The sequence below is a fragment of the Balaenoptera borealis genome, assembly GCF_965194805.1.
Source record: "Balaenoptera borealis genome assembly, chromosome: 19".
NCBI lineage: Eukaryota > Metazoa > Chordata > Mammalia > Artiodactyla > Balaenopteridae > Balaenoptera > Balaenoptera borealis.
The window spans coordinates 6,152,284-6,167,490 of NC_138878.1; the positions used below are offsets into that span (position 1 = coordinate 6,152,284).

Consider the following 15,207-nt stretch of genomic DNA (forward strand, 5'->3'; position numbering starts at 1 on the left):
GCATCCTCCTGGGACTTATTTGGCCAAAGCTATTCATCAAATTTCTCCCGCTGCTGCTGCCAGGCTGACAAAACGTGAGTCTAGGGGTAGCACGGTCCATGTGGCCTGCCATATAGAAAGCAAGGATTCATCCCTGATGCACTACTGAGCCCCTGGGTCCATTTGGGCTTGAAGCCACTTCTGCGCTGGAGTACGCTACCTACGTGACCCAAAAAATTCTCCTTTTTGCTTTGGTTAGTGGGAAATGAGTTTCTGTCACATGTAACCATAAGAATCCTGGGACATACATCCTTGTTCTTACACTGAACAGAGAAACAGGAAAGAGAGGTATTCCTGGAAATGAGAGAGTAGGGAAGGAGACCTCAGCTTTGACCTGTGATCAAGGAAGCAAATAGACCCAAGTGAACAAAGGCATTTTAGAGTCAGAGTTGAAATAGCAGGAAAGGTTCACGGCCATTCACACGTAACAATAGGAGGGGACAGAGTATTAAATTAGGGGAGGAGGGGATGGAATGAACCAAAGGTTTTTGTTTTTTTAATTTATTTATTTTTGGCTGTGTTGGGTCTTCATTGCTGCACACGGCCTTTCTCTAGTTGCGGCGAGCGGGGGCTACTCTTTGTTGCGGTGCACGGGCTTCTCATTGCGGTGGCTTCTCTTGTTGCGGAGCACGGACTCTAGGCACGCGGGCTCAGTAGTTGTGGCTCACAGGCTCTAGAGCGCAGGCTCAGTAGTTGTGGCGCATGGGCTTAGTTGCTCCGCAGCATGTGGGATCTTCCCAGACCAGGGCTCGAACCCGTGTCCCCTGCATTGGCAGGCGGATTCTTAACCACTGCGCCACCAGGGAAGCCCGAACCAAAGGCTTTTCACTTTCTTACTATGGATCTAGCTAGACTGAAAACAGTTTGGGGGACAAGAATCATGAAGTAAAGTGAAAAGACTTGAAATAAACAGCATTTGTTCTGTACCCTGTGTGTGGTGGTAGCTACACAAGTCTAAACATGTGATAAAATTCCTTGAAACTATACACCAAAACAAAAACAAACAAAAATTGAGTCCACATAAAAAATGGTGAAAACTAATTCAGGTCTGACTACTCAGCCATAAAAAAGAACAAAATAACGCCATATGCAGCAACATGGATGCAACTAGAGATTATCACACTTAGCGAAATAAGTCAGAAAGAGAAAGACAAATACCACGTGATATCACTTATATGTGGAATCTAAAATATGACACAAATGAAACTATCTACAAAAGAGAAACAGAATCAGGGACATAGAGGATAGATTGGTGGTTGCTGAGGGGGAGGTGGGTGGGAAAGGGTTGGACTGGGAGTTTGGGATTAGCAGATACAAACTGGTATATGTAGAATGGATAAACAACAAGGTTCTACTGTAGAGCACAGGGAACTACATTCAGTATCCTGTGATAAACCATAATGGAAAAGAATATGAAAAAGAATGTATACATATGTATAACTGAGTCATTTTGCTGTTCAGCAGTAACTAACACAATATTGTAATTCAACTATTATTTAATAAAAAATAAATTTTAAAAAACTAATTAAGGTCTGTAATTTAATAATATTTTACCAGTGTCAATTTCCTGGACTTGACAGCTATGGTTATGAAAGATGTTATCACAGGGGGAAATTGGATGAATGGTACACAGAAACTCTGTATTATTTTTGTAATGTCATCATGAGTCTAAAATTATTTCAAACTAAAAAGTTTTTAAAAACACTTATCAAGGGACTTCCCTGACGCAGTGGTTAAGAATCTGCCTGCCAATGCAGGGGACACAGGTTTGAGCCCTGGTCCGGGAAGATCCCACATGCCGCGGAGCGACTAAGCCCGTGCGCCACAACTACTGAGCCCACGTGCCACAACTACTGAAGTCTGCATGCCTAGAGCCCGTGCTCCACAACAAAAGAAGCCACCGTAATGGGAATCCCGTGCACTGCAACGAAGAGTAGCCCCCGCTCGCCGCAACTAGAGAAAGCCCGCAGCAACGAAGACCCAACGCAGCCCAAAAATAAATTAAAAAAAAATTTTTTTAAACCCACTTAATTATGGGTGGTCCTATTATGGGGTTGGGGGCAGGTCAAGGGGTCCTTCATTCCTCAAAAACTAACAACAAAACACAGAGTCTTTGTGTGCGCTCAGATTCACAACCTTCTGGGGGGGTTAAATCAGCACTGCTGATTTACCTGCTTCAGCAGTTATTTGAGAACATCTGAGGTATTAATGTTTGTTCTCAGAAATCAGTTACTTACCCACCCAGCTGACTGCCAGTTAAGAGTCTAGTGACCTTAAGCAATACTCTTTTTTTCCTAGCTAGTCTAACAGTGATTATCTAACCATTCTCTTTCCCCATAAAATATCTCTAAGAGGGAATTTCTGAATTGGCCAACTGTGAGCTTTTTTCCTTACAGCAAAATTATAATAAAAATTTGATGCGTTCATAACTAAAGAAAAAAATTTCAGATAACGTAACACTGTCTTCAGGCAATCACCAAGTCTTATCAATTCCTTCTAAATCACTCTTGAATCTATCTTCTACCCATTCCCAGGGCCAACACCATAATCCAAGCCACTGTCACCTCTCGCTTGCGCTACTGAAGTAGCCAGGAGCTACCCCCATAGTCTTTTCTATGAAATGCAGACATGCTCAAGCCACCCCTGGGCTTCAAGCTTGCCGATGGCATCCCAGTGCTATTAGGACTAAGAACCAAGGCCGTGTGATGACCCTGCCGACCCCATCTGGACCGACTGTGAATCCTTGCTGCCGCGCTCCAGACACACTGGCCAGTGGCTCGCATTCACTCCCCCACAGGACACCGCCGCTGGCTCTGCTGGGGACGCTCTTAGCCTAGCTAGCTCCACGTTCTCCCTTCCAGCTTCAGCTCAATCACCAGCAGACGCACAGAATACCCTCCAACCACTGCTATTACACACACCAAGCCCCTCTTCCCCACAGCACTGAAGAGGCCAAGTGCTTAGTGGTGAGAACCATGGATTCGTGGCTCCTTCCCTAGATGGTGCATCTTTCCTCACCACTGTATCTCCACCCTTAGCAGGGCAACTGGTACACAGTGGGGCCCAATAAATAGTTGTTGAAAGAGGAAGCGGACAGAGAGAGATGGGGACACAGACGGGACAGGACTGGAGATGGGACAGAGCGGGAGGCAGAGGGAGACAGACACACACAAACGGAAACAACCAAACAGGGTAAAAGACGGGCAGAGACAACCAGATACGAACAGAGGACAAGCCATCCGGATGAGGAGGGAGGGAGATACAACCATGGAACGTACAAAGTCAGAGAGAAAGAAACACGGGAGACGGGAAAAGAATAAAATATAAACAGCCACTCCGATGACGCAAGCAGCCCTGCTCATCCCTACGCTGCCCTTCACTTCAGTGCAATCAAGGGTCCTTTGGAGGCCAGCCCTGTCCCAGGAAAGGGCCGCGGGCATCTCCCTCATCAGCCAGGACTGGCTGCCTCCGTGATGTCATCCTGATCACCTCCCCCCTTCTTTTCCCGGGATAAGTACTGGCCGATTCATCATGCTTCTGATAAGACTATGCTTTCTCCATTGGATTGCCTTTGTTCCATTGTCACAGATCAGCTGATGATTTGTGTGGGTCTATTTCTGTTCTCTCTATTCTGTTCCATTGATCTAATTGTCTATTATTTCCCCAACACCTCACTGTCTTGATAACTATGGCTTTATAGTAAGTCTCAGAGCCGGGCAGCAGACACCTCTGACTTTGTTCTTCTTCAATACTGCATTGGCTACTCTGGGTGTTTTGCTTCTCCATATAACCTTTAGGATCAGATTGTCAGTATCTACAGAATAACTTGCTGGGATACTGATTGTGATTGTGATTGTGTCTACACCAAGTTGCAAAGAACTGACATATTGAGTCCTTCCATCCGTAAACGCAGAGTATTTATTCATCATACTCTGTCAGCCAGACATTCTCCTGGCTGTACACAGTCCTGACCTCCAAAGGTCTTACAGACACACTAGCCTCATCCATGAGACTAAAAATAAAGGCAATAATCATAATCATGTACAACTCTTACAGAGCACTTACTATATGCCAGGCATAATGCTAATGCCCTGCACATGTCATAGGTCGGTTCCCTGGAAGCCAAGCCTGAGGCAAGGATTCTTTTTTAGGCTTTTATTGGGCTGGCGGTGGGGTGCTCAAAGGACAAAGGACTGCAGAAATAGATGAGGCAGGAGAACAAAGCTAAAGCTAGGCTGTGGTCCCAGCAGGGGACGGGCTTCAGCCTGGTCACGTGGGGCACTGGAGCATGGATCACACGAGGAAAGTGAGTCTCCTGGAAGCAGCAAGGCTGTCCTCTTGTTCTCCCATGACTGTCCCCATTACACAGATGAGGAAACAGGCACGGAGAGGTGAAGTACCTCGGCCAGGGTCACCAGCCAGCAAGTGGAAGAGCCAGGATTTGAACCTTTACGCTGCTTCTCACGGTCAAGCAGGCGACTCTGAGAAGCCATGTTAGGACACGCAGCCCTCTTCCCACCGCGCTCCGTCAGCAAGTCTGACCGTACGTGGGCCTCCTGGCGACGTCGGATCTCATTTAAGTGATTTCTCAACGCCGCCTTCCTTCTCCCCCTCCCTGCATTGATCCAGCCTGTCATTTTTACATCCGTGCCATGAAGTTCCTCACCGGCACCATCCGCATTCATAGCTTTCTTTGTTTGCTGCCTATCTGCCCTCTCCTCTAAGCCCCAAGAGGACAAGGGTCGTGTCCGTCCTGCTCACACCCGCCTACGTCAGAGCCTGGCTCAGAGCAGAAATTCAGACCGCCGCGGAATACATGATAAGGTTTCCTGGGTGTCTTGGCTTGGCTTCCCCCAGAAGCGGACCCTGAGACAAGGATTTGAGCGCATGCAGTTTATCCAGGAGCTGATCCCAGGAAACATCAGCAGAGCAGCAGGGAAGTGAGACAGAAAAGGGAAGGCGCTGATAAGGAGGCTGCTATGTCATCAACCTGGTACCCCAGGGGCACAGGGAGCTGACCCCATGGGGATCTAGGAGCCCCTTAGAGTTTGCCCCACCGAGAGAGGGAGGGAGCTGGGGTGTTATCCCCCAACCTCCAACTGCTATTGGTTGAGGGCTGCTTTTAGGGGGCCTTAACTCCCCAGGCCTCAGGCAAAGAGCTGCAGCATTCACGGCAAAGTGCCTTTAATGTGCAGTAGTGACTACTGTGGCATCAGGGTTAGGCCTCGGCATCCTCTGCTGTATCAGGTTATCGAACTGGTAGTCTCTGTGCTACCCCCACGGAACTCGGCGATCAGATGTTTGAGGGGTCAAAGCTGCAATGTCTCTCTAGTTCAGGCAGAACAGTGGCAGATGTGGACAAGTCCCAGTTGTTGAGGGAACAGCGTCTCTGGGCTCCCCCAGGAGAGATACTACACGGAGACGGGACGAGATGTTACTGCCCCTGTACGTTCTGTAGCCCCAAAGGTATCCTGGATCAACAGGTGGTTCTGGAGTTACAGGCGTCAGTGCACTCCCTCGCTCACTCTCTCTTTTTAATGTAACAGCTTTATTAAGATATAGTTCACATGCCACACAGGTCATCCACATGAAGGATACAATCCAATGGCTTTTAGTATATTCACAGACTTGTGCAACCACCACCAGCGTCGATGTTAGAACATTTTCATCTCCACAGAAAGAAACCCATACCCTTCGGCCTCCACATTTCCCACTCAGCCCACACCAGCCCCCGGAAAACACTCATCTACTTTCAGTCTATAGAGACTTGCCTGTTCTGGACGTTGCATATAAACAGAGGCATACGATACATGGTCTTTTGTGTCTGGCTTTTAAATTCACTTGGCAGAAGACCTTTGAGGTTCCTCCGTGTTGTAGCACATGTCAGTACTTCATTTTTATGAATGAATAATATTTCATTGCATGGATTTGGTCTATCCATTTATCCACTGATGGGCATTTGGGTTGTTTCCACCTTTTCGTTATTGTAAACAGTACAGCTATGAACATTCGCATACAGGTTTCTGTCTGAACACACAGGTTTCTTTTTGAACACCCGTTTTCAGTTATCTCAGGTTTCTGGTAGGAGTGGAAATTGGTCCTCTATCGACTATACCCTCAGGGCTGCAGGTGTAACGGTGACGTGCCCCCTTCGTGCCACGCGGCTGACCAGCCACCAACCCGGACCAGCGATGGTGCTCGTATGTAGGTGGACAGTCACTTGCTGTGCATGAGCTTACGGCTGGGCCTCTGCAAGCCACCACCGAGCCCTTCAAAGCTGTCACCACTACTTCCCAGGCCTTCTGGGCAAGCAGGGGCCACCTCCAGAGACACAGAGGTGCCCACTCTCTGGCTACCCTCTTGATTACCAGGGGCCCCAGGAAGTCAGGAAGGAAATCCCTGGTCAGTGGGAGTGGTTTTCTATTTGATAACTGGCAGAGTCTACAAGGGCCCTTTGGGCATTTTTGTTGACATGCCCAGCACTTGATCTTGCATCACACGGGGGCACTTTCCTAGCTGAAGGGTGGCCCCACCACACCAGGGGTGCGGAGCAGCAAGAAGCGTAAGGCCGGCTGCACTCAGCCGGGTTAATCCCAAACCACCTTTCGGACCTGCCGCTGGGAATAAAACCCTAGTGCTGGGGATGCAAATCCACAGGTTTCCAAGGGTCCCCCAGGTCGTGACAAGCCCATAGCTGGTGATGAGCAGATAGACTCTGGAACCAGTCCACCTGGGTTCAAATCCAGCAGGTGGTTTCAGGCAGTAACTTCACCTCTTCCTGCCTCCATTTCCTCATGCGAACCATAGGAGAAATAATGGTCTCCCCACATGGTGTTCTTTGAGGATTAAATGAAAGTGTGTCCGTATGTGTGCGTGCATGTGTGTGTGTGAATTAAAATAGTGTCTGGTAATTTTAACTAATAAAGATGTAGTAACTTCTAAGTGCTTGTTAGCTACTATTTTTTTAATTATTAATGCAATGGAATAAAGCTGAACTCATATAAGGCCTAAGGAAAAACACCATCTCTCAACTTATCTGTTGTGGAAATTGAAGAGGCAGATTCTTATGTAGTGATGTGGAAAAGCTCCACAACAGCTTACATAAACAGGATACCAGATTTATGTGCCTGCATCTGTGCGTGTGTGGGTCCACATGTACGTACAAACATGTGCATGCACATATTGTATACAGGTGCCCGTCGCTGTTCAAATTCTCACTATATTAATATTTACTATAACTCGCAAACATTTTTTACCTAAAATGCACCACAAAGATCACACACCTGCTACACGAAGTTCAGGTGCAGGCACCTGTGGAAATACTGCTGTGTATCAGTCTGCATTAGAGAGGAACATGCCCAGTGCTCTAATGCTGAAAATCATCATGCAGCAAACCTAGTGTCCTGCCCACCCTATTCAGTCTTAGTGTTTACTTCTGGCAAGCCAGCTACCAACCAGAGTCCAATTTAGATGACCTCTTTAGTATTTTTAACAGATTTCATTGTCATTTCTATCAAGTTACAAAGTAGTTACAGGACAGAAAAAAATCAAAATTCAGAACCAATACCGTGTAGTATCATATGTGTGAGTAATAAGTTCATTAAAGCATCAAATCATTAGGTATTTGTTGCTGTCAATGCTTCGCATTCTTGCAGAAATATTTGATGGGCTGGTTTCTAGGTGATTAAGGGTGTCAAGCAATACTGGGGAAACTGGTTGGGTTTTTTCGAGCTGTCGGCAATGTGCCACCACTTGTATCCGTGTAATATGACATAATACACTGCTATCCAAAGAAAGATGCTCTCCATTGTGTTTTCAGGAATGCATTAGGCTCAGCTAAGGAGGGATGCCTGTATTTGTACATGTGCTCATATGTGTGTAAAAGCATGAGAAAACGTCAAAAAAAGAGATTCCCACCAATTTGCTGACTATAGGGGTTACTGGTGGGAAGGGGGATGGGCAAATGGTGGCAACGGGAGCTTGATCTGCCCTGGCTGGAATTTTGGCCAAGGGGCACAGAGTCGGTAAGAGGACCGGCTTTACTTTCCAAGTCGGCTCTGGTGGCCAGAGCTCGGGCCGAGTGTGCTCGTGCAGTCGGGCTCTGCAGCCGAGCTTCCTGCTTGAAGAAGTGAGATAACACAGCCACAGAAGCAAAGCCTTGTCTCTGAAACCTCCCCCCGCTTCCCGGCATCACCTCGGGTCTTCCCCAGATCCAGCCACCTCTGCCCACCCATCACCTGCAGACGCACACTTGGGGTTTTCTGCCCCCTCTGTCGGTTGTCCCCATGCCCCTGTTCTTCGACTCCTGTTTCCTTCCTCCTCCCACTCTTGATTCTGGGCCGCTGTCTTGCTGGCCCCCCGCATGCCTGGAACATCCTCTTATCCTCACATGACCTTTTCCCCAATTTCCTCACTCAACCTCAAGTGACACCACCCCCCAACAAGCTTAACAAAGTATCTTCAAGGAAGCTCCAGATGTACCCAAGAGGAAGAGACAGAGAAGGCTTGGGGACCTTCCTGCACATACCCACCACCCTCTTTTCCATCTTTCAGTCATTCAACCACGTAGGTAGTGACCATCTCGCTGACTGCCAGGGATGAAGCCGACAGGCACGGTCCCCGTCCCCAGAAGCTCAGAGCCTGGGAGGACAGACCCCGTCCAAACCTGTACACAAGCACGTAAACCTACCACCACGCTAAACACCTCAAGGGAGCAAAATCAAGTCTACACGGGGGCTTCTTCCCAGCAAGGGGAAGAAAGGCTTCTCGGGGGCATGCATCTTGGCTGAGTTCTGAAGGCTAGAGTTATCCTGGTGAAGGGGGAGCAGAAAGCCCTGGAAGGAGTCCTGGGCTCCAGAGACCCTGGTTCAAATCCCAGCTCTGCTCCCCAAAGACGCCTGGGAGCTTGGGCAAGTCACCTCCCTTCTCTCTGCAATTTCCTCATCTGCACTCACAGTGGTACAGTAGCTCCTTCCCTGAGCTGCTCTGCAAACAAGATGAAATTACATTAAATAAAAACTGCGGTGGCCCCCAGGAGGTCTCACGGTCAAGGTTAGTTGAGCTATTGCGATGAAAGCTCTTTCATAGCATCTTTCAATAACACCTTCACCACTGCTGGTGGTTTCACTTTGTCTCAGTGCTGCTCTGTCTCAGTGAAGGACCCTGCTTTAAAAGACCAAGGGTGTGGGGTTATTTCACATACACAGCAGCCTCTGACCTTGAAGTCAGATAAAAAACTGAGATGCACCACAGCACACAGTTCCAAGAGGTTCAACGTGGGAGAAGAGAAAGAGCCCAACTTTAGAAGAATCTAGGAGACACGTGCTTCAAGTTCCACTCTACCTGTCCTGGCTCTGCAGCTTGGGACAGGTTTCTTTATTCTAGCCTAGCCTCTGCCTTCTTATAGGTAAAATGGGGAAAGAATATCCATCCCACAGGTAGATATACCTAAAAGAACTTGGTAAAGCATTAAAAATTATTTTAAAGCCTAGAGATGGGAAGTGAGGGGGACCGTTCTCATCTCCCTTGTTGAAAATGTAAGAAACAATGGATGAGACGGTGCTGACAGCCAGAGGAGAATATGCCACCTCATGCTTCCATATAGAGACTTTTCCAGAATAACAACACTCAAATAATTATTTAGCTGTTCCTGGAATGCTCTGTATCCAGGCAGAAATGTGTGAAGGACTGTTTTATGGGTGTTTAAGAGTTTTAAGTGACCCTGGAGAAATTGATTGGCCTTCTCTTCCCTCCGGGGAACTCCCTCTCCCCAGGGGAGCAGGGAACGCTCTCCGACAGCAGAGTCTGGAAAAAGGAACCGGGCTTGCCCAGCTCAGCCTCCTGTTCCAGCTCTGGTCCAATCCATCCCCCAGGAACCACATGCCCTGCCCTACTCCCTGCCACATGGAGTGGACATCCAACAGTGCCAGTGACACAGTGAGCAGGTCAGGGGTCAGGGGCCAGAGGTCAATTCTAAACCAGACTCTTAAGGCAGCTCAAACACAGAGCAAACCTTCTCATAGCCAGTTATGAGTTACCTGTGTTTCAGTTCTTGTTTCCAAACTCAGGAGCAGATGAGAGAAAGAGGAGTCTTATGAACTGGTCAGCTGAAACCCCAAGCACTAACTGACCATCAAATACAATTCTTTAAATATTCATTGTTTTAGTGTCACTTAAACTTGATGTTTCCTCCCTCCTGCTGGAAATGAAGTGAGAATAATCCCATGCGTGTGATATGGGAGAGGACTTTAATAAGAGTACTTACATTTTTTTAATGTCTTAATTGTGATGTATTTTAATAGGAATTGGAAAAATACAGATATAGCAGCCTCTAAACTGTGAGATCAAAGTTCCTTCTCTACAAATTTAAGTTAAAAAGAGTCCATTTTAAAACATGTATTAGGTATATAAAACAGGTATTGTGCAGATATTTCAAAAATCATTAAGGCATTAAAGGAAGGACTCACTCCCTTATGCCCAGCCTATTAAAATTTTAATTTGTTTTGCCTTAAACCAGTATTGTGAATCAAAATTACACAGCAGGCCTTCATTGTACAAAGGCTATATATAGATATTTTCCCCCACTGGATCAACCAGTTTTTGGTTTGGGGTTTTTTGGAGTCATATGTGCTTTTGACACTTTCTCAAATGTCAGTCACTTGATTATCAACTTTGTCAAGTGTGCCATATCTGCATTGTGCTGGCACTGTTTGTCTAATATTTATCTTTAAATCAACTCATCTTTTTCACTTGAACAGCTGTATTTTAAGAATGAGTTTATGCCTTACGGTAAAAAGAAAAACCATTCCCGCCCACCATACATTATACGAATTGTAAAATAACGCAGTCAGTGGAAACAGGACAATATTAAATTCTGCCTAAAACCAGCTGATGCCAAAAGGAAACCCTCATGTGCTTCTGAGTTGTAAGAGGACAAAAGCGGGCGTGTTAAGGGCGTGAGGCCAAGTTCACCATAGTAAGACTCACAGAAGGACACAGAAGCAAAGCGGTGGTTACCTTGTGGGGACAGTGGCCACAGAGCTGGACATGTGTAAATTTGAGCTCACGCTCACCTCGCTTGCATTTTACCATAGGTTTGTTATATCTTATTAAAGAAAAATGCCTTTCAAAATGAGACGTGTTAAAATTTTAGAAATGCAGGTGGGTGTGGTTATTAAGAGGGATTTTGGTGGTGATGGAACTTCCAATATCTTGACTGTGGTGGGATACGGGAACCTACCCATGGGATAAAATCGTACAAACAAACAGATACACACAGAGTATAAGGAGGACTGGGGAAATCTGAGTAAGACGGGTAGTGGGCTGAATCAGTGCCAGCGTCCTGGCTGTGATATCACACTACAATTTTGCAAGATGTCCCCACTGGGGGAAACTGAGCACAGCCCCCCTGGAGAATGAATCTTCATTTATCTCAAAAGAATCTTCAATTATCTCAATAAAATTTTCAATTAAAAATACAGACTATGGGGCTTCCCGGGTGGCGCAGTGGTTAAGAATCCACCTGCCAATGCAGGGGACACGGGTTCGAGCCCTGGTCCGGGAAGATCCCACCTGCCGCGGAACAACTAAGCCCACGCGCCACAACTACTGAGCCTGCGCTCTAGAGCCTGTGAGCCACAACTACTGGGCCGGCGTCCTGCAACCACTGAAGCCCGCACGCCTAGAGCCCGTGCTCCGCAACAAGAGAAGCCACCGCAATAAGAAGCCTGCGCACCGCAACGAAGAGTAGGCCCCGCTCGCCGCAACTAGAGAAAGCCCGCGCACCGCAACGAAGACCCAGCGCAGCCAAAAATAAATGAATAAAAAATAAATAAATTTATAAAAAATAAAAATACAGAGTATCAAGAAAGAAAGAAACCAACCATGCTAGTACCAAACAGATATTCTCCCTGACATGATCAGAAAGCCCAGAAAGGAACTTTGAAGGGAAGGACGCTCCCACCACTGGCTCACGTTCCAGGGGCCCTGCCTGGAAATCGTGCTTTGCCAGGGCCCCGAGCATGGTCTCCCCTGGGGGACACTGGGGACAGCATCCCTCACCCCTCCCCACAGGCTGCTTCTCCATTCTAGGAGCCAACCCTGTGCTCCTCCCTCCACCAGGATCCATACTATTTCTAGCCGGACCAGAAATAGATGCGCATGGGGCTGGCCGATAAGCCAGTCACTGAAACCCAGAGGAAGTGGCCTGCAGGGGACCCACAGCGGGGCCTAGCTTGGGGGCCCACTCATGCTGCAAAGGCCGAGGACGGCAGCCAAAAACACAATTTCTATGTACGTCCGCGAGGAGCCTGAGTTCTCAGCACCTGCAGAAGGACAGCGTGGGTTCCCCTTGTAACAAGAGAATAGCCTCTCTTCCCCCGCCCTGACCTCAGTCCAGCCAGCAGCACTACACGTAAACACACACTCATTCTACGAGTCTGATGGTTCTTTTCTTGTTATTTTTTCACAGGAAAAGAAAGGTTCTGAGAATACAACTATCTCAACTTTGACCAGGTTTGTGTAGAGAAAATTCTAGAGGTTGACTGATGTTGAATCTTCCCATGGAAAACGCTGGTCCTCGTCTTTCTACCAGGAACCTCCTGGCTTCAGAGGAAACCAAAGAGGAGCAAAAGGGCAGGGAAGCCACATTCACAGAGACGTCTAGTACAGCCAGGCAACATATCAGGGATTCTGATGCGAGCCGAGATCGTCACCTGTGTTCCAAAGATGGGGACACTGAGACTGCGATGCGTGACTTTCCAAGGCCACACTGGTGGAGCCAGGACTTGAACCCCAGCAGTCTGGCTCCCGGCCTGTGCTCTTAATCACTATACAGGGAAGAAAGACCTCCCCGCTGCTCAGACCTCACCCTGGGCCAACTGGGTCCTACTAGATTCTTCCTCTCAGGATCATCCTTGCAAGGGTCCCGGCTCCGAAACCCCTACACAGACAGCAGTGGCTCTGACAGTTCACAGTTTACCGACCACCAGCCAAGTATAATACTTAGTGTCCATCACCTCAGTGGTGCCTCCTGCAGCCCTAAGGGGTGGGTGGCCACCGTTATCAGCACCCCCATTTTGCAGAGGAGTAAACAGGCTCTGGCAGGCTGGGTGCGACCAGGGTGCGAGCCCTGCTGGTCCAGCTCCAGAGCCGGCACACTCCAGCACCACCCAGGCAGACTCACCAACCAATTCCGCCAGCAGAAAACGGAGCCCTGCCCAGGTCAAGCCCAGGGTAGAAACACCTGAGTTGGATGGAGGACAGACCAGACCCTTCTTATAAAATATTTATTAGGTGCCAGAGCTGACCTCACCATCTCCTTAATGCTCTGCCAACCTTGGGAACAAACCCCCATTTTCCAGACTCGGCTCAGGAAGGTGAAGTCATTCCCTCAGGGCCACCTGGCCGGGCCTTGATGCCAAAGGCAGCAGGGTGGCGATGTGGTGGTGTAGAGAGAGAGCCCCGCCAAACGGGGGAGGCTGGCTCTCTCCCCCCTCACTTCTATTTCCAAGCGAGCTGCTCCCCCAGTGGCCTCTCCGAAAACCCTTGGGTGAACAGGGTAGATACTGGCTAAACGTGGCTCCTCTCTTTGAAGCCAAGCCTCAGGGGGCGGAGGGAGATGCCAAGCGTATTCAGGGCTCCCAGTGCCAAAGTCAGTCCCTGGATGAGACAGGCAGAGATACCTTTTCACCCTCCGGCTTCTCCTGCAGGCACTGGGCCGTGCTGGCCAGAAAAATGGCTCAGGACCCTCGGAGTGACTGACAGAGCCATGATCAAGGGAAAGGGCTCCGAGGGACGAGGACAGACCGCAAAGGAAGGCCCTGCTCTTCCAGAAGCTGCCCCCAGAGTCCTGCGGTGAACACACGACACACTGGTCATTCCCACCCGGACCTCCCGGCCTAGAAAGCCCTCCAGAGAAGTAAAGCCCTCATCCTTTAAAGGGGGGATGTCATCCTGGGGTCCGTGAGCCTTCATGGGGTCCTTAAACCCCCAACACAGTGCCTCCCAGGCAGGGAAGGAGCAGACTCTCCGGAAACCCAGAAGCAGGAAAGAGCATTCATCTAAGCTCAAGGCCCAGCTCAAATGCCCCCTTTCTGGGAGGGCTTTCCTTCCTCTTCTCAACTTCCCCTTTCCGGGTTCTCATCACACTTACGGTAATTACTCGTTCCTCTGCTTTAGTGCTACAACCTTGACGCCAGCCCCGGCCCGGGGCCCCGGGCAAGCATGGCACAATAGAAGCCTTCAAATAGTTACAGGCGCGGATGCCTGGACCTCTGGGAGCTTAACAACTGCCTGTGCTGGCTCCCATCACGCTCCCTTACAGCTGACTGGGCACCCGCGGTCTCCCCCACCAGACCCAAGGCAGGAGGGCCAGCCTCTGCCTCATTCTTCAGCTTTGCAGGAACGGGGTCTGGCCCTCACGATGCCCTCAGTCAGCTCAATATCAGACTGCTCACAGAAGGTTAACTAAAATGGCAAGTTCTGCTCGAAAAGGAAAAGGAAAGAATGCATCAGGAAATAGTCCTTTATCTCCTTGTTGCTTAACCTGAGGATTATTCCTAAAAAGCAGCTACTGTGTGGAGCGGAGGCCGGGAGACGGAGGCCGCCCACCTATCACCACCATGGAAGCGACGCCAATAGCCCCCCAGTAGTCACAATGCGTCAGGCGCTGCGTGCGCTTCCTCATCCGAGCACCAGATCACCACAATATCATTACGATTACCCCCATTTAACAGAGGGGAAGACTGAGGCTGGAAGACCAGAAAGCCGGCGGCTGGTAACGGTCTCCAGGCTCCCAAGCCCAATGGCGGGGCGCGACCAGTTCCAGCAAGACGGCAGCCTGCAGACGTCGGTCCCTTCTGCTGGGGGCAGAGAAGGGCCCTGCGGCCCCTGCTTTGCCTTTGCAAATGAGTTTTCACTGTGGTTAGCAAGCCAGCCCTTCATTTCCCCACGAGGCTCAGAGTTTTGCAAACCAAGGTTGCGGGGTAGGGGGTGGCAGTTCCTGTTACAACGAGCCAGAAGGTGAGAGCCTTCCTTCCCTTTCAGAGAGGGCAGGACTGGGGCAAGAGGGTCCCCCAAGCACTCCAGTCCAGGCAGGTCCACGCCGAGACCTCCCTGCACAAGGATGTGAGTCCAGCCCGGGGGCATGAATGCTCGTCTGACTCCACA

General features: G+C 49.1%; 1 protein-coding gene across 5 annotated transcripts in view; it reads right to left on the reverse strand.

The window, feature by feature from the left end:
* The window catches only part of PLCG2 (phospholipase C gamma 2), a 202,838-nt gene that overhangs the window by 94,409 nt on the left and 93,222 nt on the right, over positions 1 to 15,207 (reverse strand). The gene's annotated exons all lie outside the window — the stretch shown is intronic.